Below are 6,000 nucleotides of genomic sequence, written 5' to 3'. Positions count from 1 at the left end.
CTTTCTTTTTCTTTCATTCCTTCCTTCCCCTCTCTCTCTTTCTTTCTCTTTCATTCTTTTTATTTTTATTTGAGACAGTCTTGTGCCATCGCTCAGCTGGAGGGCAGTCAAGCATCGCTCAAGCTCGGCTCACTGCAATCTTTGCCTCCTGGATTCAGGCAATTCTGGTACCTCTGTCTCACTAGTAGCTGGGATTACAGGCACACACCACCAAGATCAGTTGAAGATTTTTGTATTTTTAGTAGAGATGGGGTTTTGCCATGTTGGCCAGGCTAGTCTTGAACTCTTGACATCAAGCAATATGCCCAACTCAGCTTCCCAAAGTGCTAGGATTACAGGTGTGAGCCACTGCTCCTGGCCCCTGACAGTTATATATTCTAAACATCGCTCAGCCCCACTGACTTCTCTGCCACTTCCTGGTTTAGGCTTTCATGCTATTCACTCAGAGTAACCCAAGAGTCTCCTAATTTATCTACCTTGATCCAGTCTTACACTCCTCAAATTCATCCTCTCTCACAGCTGTAAAAATCTGACCTTTTGGCCAGGCACAGTGGCTCACACCTGAATCCCAACAGTTTAAGAGGCTGGGGTAGAAAGATTGCTTGAGACCAGGAATTCAAGATCAGCCTGGGCAACATAGGAGACTCTCTCTCACGAAAGAGGAAGGTAGCAGAAGACGAGGAGGGGAAGAAATCTGACATTTATATTTGCCACTGAACACTCCCCTGAGACACTACATAAACTATCTGATAAAATTCTAATCTTCTGAACAAGGTATGTAAGCCTTTATGTAACTAAGCCCTGTCTCCTTGCTTCAGACGCCAGGCTCCAGCAAAGCTGAAATTGTGCTAATTGTCTGCTTCCACTGCTGTCTGTCACCCCCATGCTTTCGTGCACACTGTCCCCCCTCTTCCTTTACCTTTCTCACCCTCTGATGGTCAGCTCAGGGATCAGCCTTCTGAAATTCTCCTTTGAATGCATTCTGCTACCTATATAATTCATGCCCCTTTCCCATGCTACTAAGGTTCTCTGCGTATTTCTAATGTTGGGCTTTCTCTATAATTATTTGTGGATATGTCCAGCTTCTTCTCCCCTGGGTTGTGAACAGATTAAGGGAAAAAAAAAAAAAAAAAACAAAACTGGCTCTTATTCATCTTTGTGTTCCCTGATCTAACTCAGTGTCTGGCATACAGTGAAAACTCAAAATTGCCTAAACTAAATTAATGGCACTGGTGACTGATACTTCCAGTTATTAAAACAACGAACGCAGGGAAAACAACTAGAATGATGAGGAAGATGATGAGCTCAGTTTGGACATAAGGTTTGGAGCATCTGCGAGCTACAGGAGTAGAGAGTAGAGATGCCTGGTGGGCATATGGATGCAGGAACTGGTGGTCAGGAGAGAGATTGGATTGGGGACAGAAATACAAAAATCATCAGTGTATAGAAAGTAGTTGAAGTCAAAGGTTCTGATTTAAAATAATCTAGAAAGCACAGTAAGAGAAATGGGCTAAATTCTGATTCAAGCAGCAGAGAGAAGAAATTGAAAATAACAATAACATCCCAAAAAAAAATGGACTAAGCATGAAGCCTTATAAAATTTCAACATTGAAGAAACAAGTAATGGAAAAGCCATGCAACAGAGACGCAACACCAAGACAGAGAAGAGACTGAAGAGAGATAAAATTAAGAAAGTTCCAACACAGAAGCCAAGGGGAAGGGAGGATATATTTTGCATGTTGTTCAGTCTTTGCTGGCTTTGGAACAAAATAAGTAAACCCTAGAACCTTTGGCAAATTCATTTGGCCTTCCTCTCTCTTGCAGGGAAGACTAGCTTTCAGCATTCCTTCGAATTAAATAACTGTCATTTGTAGGGTGCGAAGGAAGAATGTTTTGGGGAAGAGTAGATGGACGTAACTGAGAATCTGTTGAGCATTTCCATCCATTTCCCAAACCCAGTGCTAATTTGTACAGCCCATCGTCCATTTCCCATCATTTGAAATCCCTGTGTATTTGAATAGAAATACAATCCACATGTTCATGATTCATTTGCACTTTATGTAACCAAATGTTGGGCTGTAGCTGTTTGATGTCCAAGAGACCATCTGAAGAGTCTTTGCAGCCAGAAGTCATGAGTTGCCAAGAAAACTAAGAGGAGAAAAACCTCAGCCAGCCCTATCTATAATCCAAGGCAGTCGGCAGGAAATGGATAGGTACAGTGTGAAAGACAGAGTGTTCAAGCTGCCAAATGTCAGATCGGATCCACGTTTGCTGTCTCAAGTTCCAGCCACTTGATGCTAAAGAAGCCACATCAACAAATGACTGGAAATGCACCGCCATTTATTTAACAGATTGGTGACTGTTGGACATTTAGGTCATTTTCAACTTTGATATTATAAATTAAGCTAAAACAAAAATCTTGGTTCATAAATGTTTGCCCACATCTCTTTATTTATGTATTTTTTGAGACAAGGTCTCACCCTGTCACTCAGGTTGGAGTGCAGCTGGGCTATGCCCATTCACTGCCACCTCTGCTTCAGCCTCATGCCTAGCTGGGACTACAGGTGTGTGCCACTATGCCCAGCTGATTGACATCTCTTATTACGTACTTCCAAAAAAATTACACTAAGTTGTTTCCCTACACGCAGTGAATAAACTCATCTTTCTCCTGATACCTTTCCATGCATGGCGCATTATCAATGAAATAATCCAATGGAATAACATAGTCATTAAAAATCATGTTTCCAAAGACCATTTTACATCGTATGGGAAACTATTAATAACATAAATATAAAATCGTATTATTAAATGTAGATAGCGAAGCAGGATATTTCCTTGACCTCTTCACGGGACTTGAAGCAGCCATGCCCCATTTACTCAGCCCCCCATTCTCAACTCCTTGTGGGAGGCAGCATGTGAGCAAACAAGGTGGAACTACAGTATATGAGCACTGGAAGCAGCTGGCCACTTCTGCTCCAGCAGGAGGGAACTCCACTCACTCTACCCATCATGGGAGGGAGCATGCAGGTGAGCAGGAGCATGCAGGTGAGCAGGAGCAGGGTGACTGCTTTTGCGTGCAGGCAGAAGCAGGCTCTGTACAGGTCCTGCAGCAGCATCTGGGATGTGCCTGCAACCCCTGAAGCCCCAGAGCTCTTCTAGCTCTGCCGTCCGTAGATGGCTTAGGTAGTAAGAGCTCAGGGGGCCCTTTGTAGCTGCACTCATGTTTCCTGAGCTCTTAGCCATCGTCCAGGAAAAATGAGGTTGCATGAATGAACTGAAGAATGGTAAGTGGAGGGGGTTTTAGTGCCCCCAGTGAAAGTGGCTCTCAGCAGGAAGGGGAGCCGAAAAGAGGATGGGCAGGCATCTTCCCCTGGAGTCCAGCCATCTCTAGCTGGATTCTTCTCTGAACTTATGCCAGCAAGTTCTCTGAAGTCTAGCCACTTCTCTCCAATGTCCAACCTTAGTCCCCAACATCCAGTGGCTTCTCCCTTCCGTCAGCTGAGCCTGGGGTCTTTATCGGCACAGGATAGGATGGGGTGGGGCCATGGGTGGTTTAGGAAAAGGCAACATTTGAGCAGGAGAACAAGGACAGAAGTTCTCACTTTGGGCCTCAGTCTCAGGCTTTTTGACTTGAGGGTGAGGCTTTGCCAGGGATCAGCCCCGTCTGCCTAGAATTTCTCTGCCTCTTGTCACCATCAATAATATATAAGTATAAACTCATTTTTATTTAAATTATGACAGCTGTGATGTTTATTGTACCAGTCAGACCTTCCAAGGTGACTCAGGGGTCCGGCTGTCTGTACCCGTGTCTCCATCATCTTAAAGTGATACTTCCAGAGTTCCACATCCGAGGAGGAGACAGCACAGAGAATTATGTAAGAGTGTTTCAATGGCTCAGGCTGGGAGTGATATGTGACATTTTTACTTGGTGATTTATTGCCAGAAACTTATTTTCTGACCACACCCAACTACAGAGCAGCTAGGAAGAGCACAAGAATATTTGGTGAGTATTCATTATCTCAGCCACATTTGTCACCAAATGTCCCTCTTCTCCCTCCTTCCTCCACAAAACAAACACTCACTCACTCTTACTCCATGGGAGACAACACAAAGACCCATCCAGTCCAGGAACCCAGCTCAAAAGATGAGAATCTCCGGAAAATGCACAGTGATCTCTGCTTCAAGTCAGATGTGGCTCCATGTGGCCCCATCTATCATCCTAGAACAGAGGTCACCAAATGTTTCCTTAAAGGGCTGGAGTGTAAGTATGTAAGGCTTGCAGCCTATGGCATCTCAGTTGTAACGCCTCAACTCTGCCATTGTAGCACAAGAAGCAGTCACGAACAGTATGCAAATGATGAGCTCAGTCGTGTTCCAATCTAACTTTATTTAGATAAAGTTAGAAACAAGCAGAAGAGTTCGGGCACAATGGTTCACGCCTGTAATCCCAGCACTTTGGGAGGCAGAGGCCGATGGATCGCTGGAGGTCAGGAGTTCGAGAGCAGCCTGGCCAAGATGATGAAACCCCGTCTCTATTAAAAATACAAAAAAAAAAAAAAAAATTAGGTGTGGTGGTGCATGCCCATAGTAACAACTACTCAGGAGGCTGAGGCATGAGAATCGCTTAAACCTAGGAGGCGGAGGTTGCAGTGAGCCGAGATCATGCCACTGCACTCTAGCCTGGCTGACAGAGTGAGAACCTGTCTCAAAAAAAAAAAAAAAAAAAAAAAAGGCAGAAGGCTATAAGCTGTATTTGGCCAATGGGCAATAGTTTGTCAACGGCTGATCTAAAAGGTCAAGTCAGCTGACTTCTACATACCAGTATTCAGTGGTGGAACAGAGACAAGACACAGCCATAAAGACTCATTCAAAGAGGAGAAAAACGGGAGATGCCTGCAGTTGCAGAACCAAAGACATTCTGAAATCCTACTGGACAGCCATCGTGAGGCCCTCCGACCTGGAGGGTGGGAGATGTCCCCTAGTTAGTCGTTGAGGCTGCTCTCCGCCGGACACTCCGTTTTTTGATGGTCCTCCAAGGACATCTTTCAGAAGTTGCTTCCTTTTCTCTTGCCTCCTTGGCCCTCATTCGGAAGTCGGTTTCAGAAAATGTGTCCTCCTGGGGGGCTGCAAAGCTTTCCCAGCCTGTTTGCCTCTTGGACTCTCAAGTGTGGTTATACGTCCTGAATAATCACAGGCCTTTTAAGGCCAGAATCATGAGCAGGGAGGCTGCTTGGTTTGGTTGGCGTTATGAGTCTCAAAGTTCAGCAGTCGGTTCTGCTTCCAGGAACCACACCCACTGTTCTTTCAAGGCTTGGATCCCAGATCTGCTTCGTTTCTTCGTTCTACGCACCCCAGCTTCTTTCACTCAATAGAATGGTGCCCACCTAGAGGCAACTTGAAGCAATAGGCGTCGAGGCCACAGCCTGAATCTAATATTTGCTCTGATACATTTTAGCCAGAGGGAAATTTTAACAACAGGTGTAGAACACACCCTTCATTTGACTTTCCCTGTAATTCCAACTGGATGGCACGCCCTTAATCTGATATTTGCTTTTCGCCATTTAAATTCCTTCTAAATTCCATGACTTAGCATTGATCATCCGAGGGCAGTTAGCTTTTCCACTTTAATTTCTGGCCTTTCACTATTTTCTTTTATTACTCCTAGAAACTAGTCAATTATTTTCTGTGCTTATCTCTTCCTTGTAAATCTTGTTAAGCACAGTAATAACCAGCACATGCTACCGACATTCTATTTTCAAACCCTTCCCCTAGAGCTACAAGTTCATTAAGAAGCGAATAGCCGGAGATGAGATCCGAGATGGCTGATCACTAGCAGCTCGGGATTGCAGCTCCCAGTGAAAGCGCAAAGAACGAGAGGACGCCACACCTTCACATGAATTCTTGTTGCCCACGCACCAGGAGATTCCCAGCGGAGGAGCCCCGCGGGTCGCCAGCGCGACTCTTGTGACTGGCGAGGCGGTTTTGCCGGCGCCTCAGAGC

The 6,000-nt window shown here is 45.1% G+C and overlaps 1 protein-coding gene across 1 annotated transcript in view; it reads right to left on the bottom strand.

Annotated features, from left to right (window-relative positions):
- Positions 1–4,260: 4,260 nt before the first annotated feature.
- Positions 4,261–6,000, bottom strand: part of CFAP161 (cilia and flagella associated protein 161) — a 38,839-nt gene continuing 37,099 nt past the window's right edge. The window contains exon 8 of the mRNA XM_010350251.3: positions 4,261–4,532. The gene's annotated coding sequence lies outside the window, so the exon portion shown is untranslated. The remainder of the gene's footprint in view (positions 4,533–6,000) is intronic.

This window comes from Saimiri boliviensis, chromosome 5 (assembly GCF_048565385.1).
Source record: "Saimiri boliviensis isolate mSaiBol1 chromosome 5, mSaiBol1.pri, whole genome shotgun sequence".
NCBI classification, from domain to species: Eukaryota; Metazoa; Chordata; class Mammalia; order Primates; family Cebidae; genus Saimiri; species Saimiri boliviensis.
The sequence above is the reverse complement of the archived record's forward strand: the minus strand, read 5'-3'. Positions and strand labels throughout refer to the sequence as shown.